This window comes from Leopardus geoffroyi, chromosome E2 (assembly GCF_018350155.1).
Source record: "Leopardus geoffroyi isolate Oge1 chromosome E2, O.geoffroyi_Oge1_pat1.0, whole genome shotgun sequence".
Taxonomy (NCBI): Eukaryota; Metazoa; Chordata; class Mammalia; order Carnivora; family Felidae; genus Leopardus; species Leopardus geoffroyi.
The window spans coordinates 49,069,204-49,080,486 of NC_059335.1; positions in this window are offsets into that span (position 1 = coordinate 49,069,204).

Below are 11,283 nucleotides of genomic sequence, written 5' to 3' on the forward strand. Positions count from 1 at the left end.
CCCCGCGGCGGCCCCGCCCCTGCCACGTGGGGCTTGTTTGGGTCTCGCGAGGCCCCGCCCCGGGAGCTCGGCCCCCGCCCCAGTGGTCCAGGCTGCTTTCTGAAGTGTGCAAGTGGAGCGGGGATGCTGCGGTGGGTCGCCGGCCTTGCCGGGGTGTCGGGAGCGCGGGGCTTCGCTCTGCCCTCCAGGCGCCCTGCCGCTTCTGTCCCCGAGCGGGTCCGCGGCTCAAAGCCACTCTAGTCCCTGGCGCAAAAGGGCGGCATGGACCGACAGTCCCTTGTCTCTGGAAGGCGCTCGGCTCTTCCTTGGGCCAGGCTCTAGCGGAGCGTCTGAAATCCGGTCTGCGGGCCTGGCCCGACCTCGGAGGCGGGTTTAGCGACCCTGAGCTCTGGGCGGGATCTCACTCTGCACCTTCCTGGCTTGCCTGGGCCCGAGGAAGCAGAGTCATTCACTCCATCTTCTGAGAAGCCTCCCGTCCAGTCCTCCCTTCCTATCGCTTGGCCCTGTTTTCTTTCCCTCGTGGAACTCATCACTATCTAAAGTATGTGTTCGCTGACTGCCTTTGCCGCCAGTTGCAGGCCCCGGACCCTGTCGACAGAACCTCAATCTTAGGCACGGCAGCATTTGCAGCAGCGCTTGGCGCATGGTCCAGTCAGTATTTCTTTGAATGGGGAGCGTTCTGAGGGCACGGCCGCCACCGCACGGTGGGCCACACTCTCCACTTCCCGGTCTTGGGATTGAAGCCCGTCTTGCCACACGAGCCAGTCTTGTTTCCTTATGGCCTCTGATGATGGGATTCCGCAGTGCACAAGAACCGGAGGGCTGCTGCCATTTTAGGGGGTGGCAGGAAAGCTCAGGGACCCCGGTGGCACCAGGCCGGCCCACAGCCTGCATAACTGTCTACCCACTGACGCGCCAGTTAACTCACACGCTACATTGCACCGGGTTCTGGCTGCCTGAGGATGGAAACTCCGCCTCTTGCTGGTCTGACGCATAAAAGTTGAAGACATTCTGCGCTTCTGTGCAGAGAAATTCTTCAGTATTTTAGCTAATGGCTTAGAGCTTGGTGTCAGCTGACTACCCAAAAGGAAGAGGAAATAGACCAACCCATCTGAGGTGGTATTCTTGAGGACGTCCCAGATGTGGCAGTTCGGGGAGAAAAACTTCACAAGTTTTCCTGATGAGTAGTTTCACCTATGCCATTTTCAGGCTTGTGAATTGGGGAGAAACCTAGTTGTCTGTGCGAAACGGTGGGTGAAATGAAGTGATGGTGTTGTAAATTCCATTCTGTTTACGTGCAGTTAAGTAGTGAACACGCTGTACGCATTTCTCCCTGCTTACCTCAACCATCACTATTTTTTTGATGTTTATTTATTTTGAGAGAGGGAGAGAGAACAAGCAGGGGAGAGGGGCAGAGAGAGAAGGAGAGAGAGAGAGGATCCCAAGCAGGCTCTGCACCACCAGTGCAGAGCCGGACGCAGGACTGGGACCCACCAACGCTGAGATCGTGACCTGAGCCCAAATCAAGAGTCAGAGGCTCAACCGACTGAGCCACCCAGGTGCCCCTCAACCGTCACTATTTTACATCTCCACGTTAAAAGGCTAAGTCCCACGGCTCCTTTATCGTCGACGTTGATTCTTGTACTTTCTAGGCTCTCATACCCACCAAATGCCCTATTCTTCAGGAGGACTGACTGTTTTCTCTTCTGGGCTTCTCCTACTCCACGAAACGTCAGAGTGACTTCTTGTACGATACTTCACAGAGCAGACCATCCCATGCACAATTACACGTCTTGACAGGACTTTTCACTCGTGGTATTTGGATTCACCGTTGCAAACATTCTGCCTTCTTGGTTTTCTGTCTCGCAAGGACTGAAATTACCAGGGGTGGGGAGGATAGTTTCAGCATCTGTTTCAAAAGATCCATGCCAGGATTTCCTTTGCACACCAGGAACTGGAGCTCGGAGCACCTCTCTGCTCCAAGCCCGGTTCTCGGTTCTCATGCCTTACGCCAGAATGTCCCGCGGTAGGTGTAGACAGGAAGGACAAAGAGAAAGTCAATCACTCGGTCTGAGGGTTCCCCTCCACCCCCCATAGCCTCTCTTCCCCAGATCAAAGGCCTGGCCTGCTGGGTAGAAAGTTTCTGCAGCTTGTTTCAATCAAGGGGTTTCTAACAGCACAGTTAACGCTTCACTCGCCGGTGTGCTCTTGGGATACAGGAAAATGCCATTGTAATTATCGTACAGCGCTGTAACTCCTTATTTACATTTTGTAAATGTGCAGTTTGCTCAGCCCCTTTCTGTGTGTGTGTAGTGACAGCAGGTGGTGCTGAGGACACGTGAGGCATTTTAGGGCACGGGCTCTTTCACAGGAGCCCCGGGGACTTGAGGCGCCCAGAGTGACCAGCATCTCTGCCTCCGCGGGCGCGGTATTAACATCCTACCCTGTATTTCCATCAAGCCGGAGTTTAGTTAACGTGTTCTTTTCATGCGACTGGGTCTGCAAATGAATAAACAGACACGTTAATTACTCTGGCTGAGTCCACTGTGAAACGTGCTTCATGTTTGGCGACAGGGTGTTAAGTATTTGCCATAACAGAGGATAAACACGGTACACAAAACCGTATCCATCTGTGTTACCAGAGCATAAAACAGGATTTGGAAAGCGAGGCACAGCACACACAGGCATTCCATCACCCTCCGCGCAGTGGCGGCATGGCTAGAGACAGATAGCCTCCCTTACTCTTCTGAAGGTTGTGAGGACTCGCATCTAAGTCTCTAACACGCGGAAGACTGAACCAGCCAAGAAAGTGCTAAGCATGCGGTAGGCACCAGCGGTGGTGCCTCGGAATCGTCTCGGGACACGTAAAGCAACACCCTCTGAGTGAACCGGAATCAACCAGGCTGGAAGTCTGACCCGTACTTCTCGAGAGGCTTCCAGGAACCTCTCTCGTGTCTAGAAACCGCTGGGTGCCAAGAGTTGAGCAGTCCGGAGGCCAAACGGTAGCTGTGAAAGCTTTGTGGCTTCAGAAGGACTTTCGCTGGTTCCTAAGGAAGATACTTAGAGCAGGACAGGGCTCTTCTCATACCTCATCCCCTTTGATCTTGTGACAATCTTAGGAGGTGAGGTTTTAGCAGACGATGGGGGCTCAGAGGTAACGTGACTTTTCCAAGATCACGCCGCTTGTGGGAAGATCTAGAAACGGAGCCGAGGTGTTCATTCTGAATCCAGAAGCCATCTGCGCCGTAGCATAGGGCAGGTGGCCAGGAGGACGTCTGAGGCTGGGGACAGAGAGCGAGAAAAGAGCACGCAATGTAACAGTAAGGAGCCCCACTTAGCTGTGCTCCCCGGATCTTTTCAGGCCCTCGTGCCGTCTGCCAGGTGACCTTGCAGTGCGTGAAAGGGTTGGAGTATATGTGTCAGCCGTCCTGAGGACTTTTAGAAAAGGTCGGCAGAGACCGCGGTGTGCAGGCCCGGAGAGAGGCCCTAAGGCAAATTACGCGCGTGTCCGTAGCCCTCCCGGGTGCGGCTTTTCATCAGCGATGGTGCCCTGAGCGGCCACCGTGTCTTGGAGGATCATGAGATCACACCGGAGGGGAGACTCGGGAAACAGATCTGAACCCGGCCTGACGCCAGCCCGCCGACCCCCAGCCCGCAAAGGCCGCCCGCCAAACCGCAGCCCCCTGCGGGCCCGTAAGCGTGAGGCCAAGTGCCCGTGTGACGCACCGCGTCCCGGGCTGGGGTGTAGCAGCCATCTCGCGGCTCGAATAGAGGGCGGCTGGCCGCATGGCCACGCGGGAACGACGCAGTCAGGGCCTCCGTCTCCTTGAGGGACTCTTCACTCGCCGCGAACTCGGGAGTCACCGGTCTTTTGTTCCGCTCATCTAACCAGCTTCTGAGCCGCTACGTGTGAGAACCCCATAAGCTGACACGTCGGAACGACCTCATCATCCAAATCTCCTTGTGTTTCCAGTCCACGAATGGTCAACCGGGTCAGGAACCGCGGGGTCATCTGGTCGCCCCGCTGGCTTCGCCCCGTACCTCCGGTTCGTCACCCAGCACGACCGAGTGGTGTCCCCGGACCTCTGGTCTCTTCCGGCCTCTCGTTCCTGCCGCTGCTGCCGGCGTTCAGAGAGTAGCATCCCTCGCTTTGATGACGATCCCCGAAGAGATGGCCCCGCTCCTGCTCCCACCCTGTCCTCGCTCTGCAGGGCTGTCTTTCCAAAACACGTGGGATCGTTGTGCTCCCTGGCTTAGCACGTCCTCATGACTCCAGTCGTTGCGGAGGTTGCGTCCGGACTCCTCAGCGTGTGGCAGAGCACGGTCCTCATGGTGGAACTCGCTCTGGGCCCACACACTGTGCGACGCTGGGGCCCGATTCCTGGCCTGTTTGCCCCGTGTGTGTGCGCGGCTCATCTTTCCTCTCACCCTGCTCTCCACTCACACCCGCCAGACCCATCTCTCGCTCGCTGAGATGCCCTTCCTGGCACCTGTCCCGCTGTGCTCGGGGAAGAGTTCTGCATTCAGGATCAAATGACCCTCCCCCCCCCCCCCCCAAGCCCCTCCAGTCAGCCTGGCAGACCGTCCAGAATTTCAGAACCTCAGCCCACATCACCACCATCTCTCGGTGAAGCCTCCCCTTCCCTACAACACCTGGTCTCCCTTTGGTGTGGCCGCTGGACTCTCTCCGCCTCTGTCTTTACGTGGTCCTCTCCCCTCCTCGCGTGTCAGTCCCTCCCAAGAGGACTGGCTTCCCCGTAACCATCTTGTGCTGCGCCCTGCATCCACCAGATGATTACTTGAGGGGGAGCGGTGAGCGCGAGCTCCGTTGGCCAATCTGTGAAATGGCAGTGTCGTCGTGGCCTCGTGGCCTCGGAGAGCAGAGGGGACTCTTTTCTGCCTTGGGTGTACCAACTCACCGGTAGGTGGCGCTGAGACACGTGAATTGAGGTTTCCCGGGTCTCCCAGCCCCGCATCTGGAGTGCAGGTAGTCAGGATTAACTAGAAACCCAAATCAGACTCGTCAGATCTCCCCCCGAGAGGTGATAATCCATGCGGCCCCCGTGGCACGGGAGGGACTGAGGAGAGGCTCTTTGGTGCAGCTTCGTAAAGAGCGAGGTGCGCTTTCCTTCCTGCTGTCCTCACCTCCAGGGGCCTCTGTAGAGTTAGGGGCCCTCAGACACTTGGATCTGGGGCATCATCTGACTCAGTCCCCCAGAGTCCGAGGTCAGAGGGTCGCTGTCCTATTTGGTCAAGAGCATAACTTTGGAGCTGACCTGGCCTGGGTCTGAATGCCTGCACTGCCTCTTCCTTGGTGGATGACTCTGGGATGTTAGCTTTCCTGAGCCGCCTCTGGATTAGGCGCCAATAGAGACCATACAGAAAGAGAGAGAGAGAGCCTATAGGAGATATATCTATATCTATACATATAGATATATAAATATATATATTATATATAGATAATACAAAAAATTTAAAGCTCCCGATATATATATGTATATATATATATATATATATATATATATATATATATATATATATGGTATGTGGGTATATATCCATATACCTCCCTCCCAATATATAGATTGAGAGAGAGAGAGATGGAGAGAGTAGAGATTGGAAAAGTTGGGCTCCCGGGACTAGGGGTTGGCATATCTGAAATGATTTGCCCACAAAGCACATTTCTAGGGCCAGCCTGAGACTTGAGCGAGTTTTCACTGTAATTGAGCATCTTCCTTCTCTGACAGTCTCCTTTCTCAGGCTCCCCTTTGCTCTCTTGCAGCCTGGGTTCTTCTGAGGCGCCTTTCCTGGTGTCCAGAGCTTGGTGGGTTTTACTGTTGGAGTTTCAGCTGCTCGGTGGCTCAGGCTGCTGCTCCGTTTTGACCCACCTCTAAAAACTGCCTGCCTTTGTTCGTCTGGGGCATTGCATTCTGTATTTTGTTCTAAACGTGTAACTGTTACCGTTTGGAAGGTCAGCTTGGTAGGAGCATTCTCTTTCATCATGGAAGCTGACCCCTCCTCCTCCAAAACAGTTCAGCTTTTGTAGCATTAACTAGAGTTCCATGTGTATTTCAAGTTTTTGGTTTTTGGTTTTGTTTTCTTAGGGGGTAGGGAGTAAAATTTACTTACAATGAAAAACCTACGTGTACCATTTCTTATACATTTGGGGGGGGGGCGTAGTGTATGTGTGTGCTCTATTTCTTAAAGAAATACTCATTTTTAAATTTGTCTGTTTAAAAACTGAAAACTCCTGCTTTTCTTCCTCCTCTTCCTCGAGGGGTTTGTGTTGAAGCTCTAATGGCAGCCTTCCATCAGGGTGTTTACGTTAAGCCACTCAACGTTATCTGCTGATGAATCGCTTAGCACGGGGCTACTGGCTTCCTGTTTCCCACCTGACAGTGGTCGGCTCTCAGAATCTTCTTTTTCCCTTTCAAGGTAATCGTATCTGTTTCACTGCTGCTCACGTGAGCACTTTGAGACGCTCGGACCGTTATGTCGGTGGCGTGTAATTGAGCAAAGTCTGTTTTCTCTTTGCTTTGAGGACACCAGCTCTCACCAGACAACCCGATCGATGCCCCACGCTGAGAAACTCCTACGTCAGAGTTAGTGGGAATCTTTCTTCAATTGTTTTCCAGTCTCTTACACGCACAGCTAAGCGACTAGACCTAACCGTTGCAGAATGAATCAAAACTACTGCTGCAGTGTTCTCCCTTCCCTCACTCCACCCACTTACTTAGGCACCGCAGTCTTTTTTTGTGTTTTTAATGTTTGTTTATTTTTGAAAGAGAGAGACAGAGTGTGAGCAGGGGAAGGGCAGACACACACACACACACGCACAGAATCCAAAGCAGGCCCCAGGCTCTGAGCTGTCTGCACAGAGCCCAACGCGGGGCTTGAACCCACAAACCATGAGATCAGGCCCGAAGCCGAAGTCAGATACTTCACCGACTGAGCCACCCAGGCGCCCCCTGGCACGGCAGAGTCTTGAGCTGGCTCTTTATCCTCCCCGAATCCCACGGAGGTCTGTCTGTTGGTTTCTCCCGTGAGCTGGAGGACTCTGTTATGGGATAACCGCTGGTTCCCTTGGTTTTTGACATGAATCTAGCACTCTCCTCCTCACTCCGTCTTCTCCCCTCAAGCAGGGACCTTCGGAGGCAGTATGTTATGTCATTGTTCTTGTTTATTTGTTCTCCAGTTCCCTGCGAGGTGTGGACTCTTCAGGGAGAAGGGCACTGGTGGAAAATCGGGAGTCTGCGGAGCCTGCACCACTGGGGACCCGGGGCGTGGCCTTGCCCCTCCCCATCTAGGCTCCCCAGGAGTACAGCCCCTCCCCTCCTCCACAGCTGTGTAACTTTCTAGAATTTAGTCGTTTGTGGGATACTTGGGTTGAATTTCTGTAAGGCCAGCAGGAGGGAGACTGTGGCGTGACCACGGTCAGGAAACCGAGCTCTGACCAGCGGCCGTTGGTCGCAAATGGAATGTCTGGTAGAAGCGAATGAGAGCCTCAAGTCACCTGTAAATGGGGATAAAAATGTGTATGTGGCACACAATATAGCATATTTAAATTTCTATTGATAATTTGAATGTATTAATCTTCTTAAAATTTATTAAAATGTGGATTACAATTTTAAAACAATATAGATAATACAAAAATTTTAAAGCTCCCAAAATTCTGCATTAAAAAGTGATTCCTGGGTGCCTGGGTGGCTCAGTCAGTGAAACATGTGACATTGGCTAGGGTCATGATTTCACGGTTCATGACTTCGAGCCCTGCATTGGGCTCTGGACTGTCAGTGCAGAGCCTGCTTGGGATTCTCTCCGCCCCCCGCCCCCTCTCTCTGCCCCTCTCCCACTTATGCGTTTTTTCTCTCCCTCTCTCAAAATAAATAACACAAACTTAAAAAAAGGTTATTCCCCACCCTTGTTTTCCTTCCAAAGTCATTAATTTGTTACCTGCTGTATCACAGGATAAGTGTTACTAGTGTTAATAGCTGCTATTTATCAGGGACTCACTTTGTGTCCGAACGGTGCCTTATAACATCCCTACGTATTCACCCTGTTCGGTAGACAGCCTTGACCCTGTTTTGGGGGGCAAGAAGCAGGCTCAGAGGGTAGAACATTTGCCTGGCAATACATGCCCTAAAAGGAGAGAATCCAGACTTTAAATCATTTTTTTTTAATGTTTATTTTTGAAAGAGAGAGAGACAGAGCGCAAGCAGGGGAGGGGCAGAGAGAGAGGGAGACACAGAATCCAAAGCAGGCTCCGGGCTCTGAGCTGTCAGCACAGAGCCCAACGCGGGGCTTGAACCCAAGAACTGTGAGATCACGACGGGAGCCGAAGTCGGACGCTTAACCAACTGAGCCACCCAGGCGCCCCAGAGAGAGTCCAGATTTTAAAACCCCGAGCGATCCCATGTTTGGCAATTGCCTAGACCAATCAATATTAACTCGACCGACCCACACACCTGAGGCCTTTCCACCAGGAGCCGGGCAGACAAGCTCCCTGGGAGAGAACGAGGGAGGGCGTTTCTATATCCGTACAGCCATCGGACAACGCTGGTAAAAATAACAGCAGCAGGTGCCAGGCTAAGTCGGCTAAGTTCTTGCCATGGATCCTTTTATTCATTCATTTATTGATTTTTAGATTTTTTTTACTTTTTTTATATTTTTTTTAATTACATTCAAGTTAGTTAGCCTATAGTGCAACAATGATTTCGGGAGTAGATTCCTTAGTGCCCCTTCCCCACTTAGCCCATCCCCCCTCCCACAACCCCTCCAGCCACCCTCGGTTTGTTCTCCATATTTAAGAGACTCTTCTGTTTTGTCCCCCTCCCTGTTTTCATGTTATTTTTGCTTCCCTTCCCTCATGTTCATCTGTTTTGTCTCTTGAAGTCCTACTATGAGTGAAGTCCTATGATATTTGTCTTTCTCTGGCTGACTACTTTCACTTAACATAATACCCTCCAGTTCCATCCATGTGGTTGCAAACGGCGAGATTTCATTCTCCTTGATGGCCGAGTAATGCTCCATTGTACATACGTACCACATCTTCTTTATCCGTTCATCCATCGATGGACATTTGGGCTCTTTCCTTACTTTGGCTATTGTTGTTAGCGCTGCTGTGAACATTGGGGTGCGTGTGTTCCTTCGAAACAGCACACCTGTATCCCTTGGATAAATACCTAGTAGTGCAATTGCTGGGTCGTAGGGTATCTCTATTTTTTTTTTTTTAATATTTTTTTTTCAACGTTTATTTATTTTTGGGACAGAGAGAGACAGAGCATGAACGGGGGAGGGGCAGAGAGAGAGGGAGACACAGAATCGGAAACAGGCTCCAGGCTCTGAGCCATCAGCCCAGAGCCTGACGCGCGGCTCGAACTCCCGGACCGCGAGATCGTGACCTGGCTGAAGTCGGACGCTTAACCGACTGCGCCACCCAGGCGCCCCATGGATTTTTGCATTCTTAATGATGGCAAGTGGGATTCAAAACTATTTCCTCTTATTTTTTTTTTTTTTTTTAATTTTTTTTTTCAACGTTTATTTATTTTTGGGACAGAGAGAGACAGAGCATGAACGGGGGAGGGGCAGATAGAGAGGGAGACACGGAATCAGAAACAGGCTCCAGGCTCTGAGCCATCAGCCCAGAGCCCGACGCGGGGCTCGAACTCCCGGACCGCGAGATCGTGACCTGGCTGAAGTCGGACGCTTAACTGACTGCGCCACCCAGGCGCCCCATGGGTATCTCTATTTTTAACGTTTTGAGGAACCTCCATCCTGTTTTCCAGAGTGGCTGCACCAACTTCATTCCCACCAGCAGTGCAAAAGAGATCCTCTCTCTCCGCATCCTCGCCAACATCTGTGGTTGCCTGAGTTGTTCACGTTAGACATTCTGACAGGGGCGAGGTGGTATCTCGTGGTGGTTTTGATTGTACTTCCCTGATGACGCGTGACGTTGAGCATTTTTTCACGTGTCGGTTGGCCATCTGGATGTCTTCTTTGGAGAAGTGTCTATTCATGTCTTTGGCCCATTTCTTCACTGGACTATTTGTTTTGTGGGTGTTGAGTTTGATAAGTTCTTTCTAGATTTTGGATACTAACCCTTTATCTGATACATCGTTTGCAAATATCTTCTCCCATTCAGAAGGTTGCCTTTTAGTTTTGCTGATTGTTTCCTTCGCTGTGCAGAAGCTTTTTATTTTGATGAGGTCCCAGTAGTTCATTTTTGCTTTCGTTTCCCTTGCCTCCAGAGACGTGTTGAGTAAGAAGTTGCTGCGGCCAAGGTCAAAGAGGTTTTCGCCTGCTTTCTCCTCGAGGATTTTGATGGCTTCCTGTCTTACATTGAGGTCTTTCATCCATTTTGAGTTTATTTTGTGTGTCTGGTGTAAGAAAGTGGTCCAGGTTCATTCTTCTGCATGTCGTTGTCCAGTTTTCCCGGCACCACTTGCTGAAGAGACTGTCCCTATTCCACTGAATATTCTTTCCTGCTTTGTCAAAGATTAGCTGGCCATACGTTTGTGGGTCCATTTCTGGGTTCTCTATTCTGTTCCATTGATCTGAAAGTCTGTTTTTGTGCCAGACACGGGTCATTTTAGATTCATAACCACCCTCTGAGGCAGGTTCTACTGTTCCCAATTTGAAGAAGCTAAAACTCAGGCTCGGAGAGGTTAAAGAATTTGGTTGACTTAGAGGAGAAGTAGTGGAGGAAGGATCCCAATCCAGGCAGCACAACAGGAGGGCTTAAGCTCCTCAATTCTCTACTCTGGGGGCGCCTGGGTGGCTCAGTCGGTTAAGCGTCTGACTTCGGCTCAGGTCAGGATCTCGCGGCTCGTGAGTTGGAGCCCCGCGTCCAGTTCTGTGCTGACAGCGCGGAGCCTGCTTGGGATTCTCTCTCCCTCCCTCTCTGCCCCTCCCCCACTCGTGCTGTCTCTGTGTCTCTCAAAATAAATAAATAAGCTTAAAAAAGTCATTTATAAAACACCAGTCATCTCCTTTGTTCATGAATCTGTCCTTTGGGCAGCGCTTGGTGGCATCAGCTTATTTCCACCCCGTGTGGCATCGGCGGGGGGAGTGGAAGGCCTGAAGGCCGGGGCCTGGAACCATCTGAGGGTCACCGACATGTCTATTGCTTGTGGCTGGTCGTCAGCTGAACACCTACACGTGGGCTCTGCCTGCCGCTGCTTGGCTTCCTCCCAGCACGGCAACCCAGCAACATTATCAGTCATTAGACGAGGCAAATTAAAACCACAATGAGCTATCACTACACCCCTACCAGAATGTCTAAGA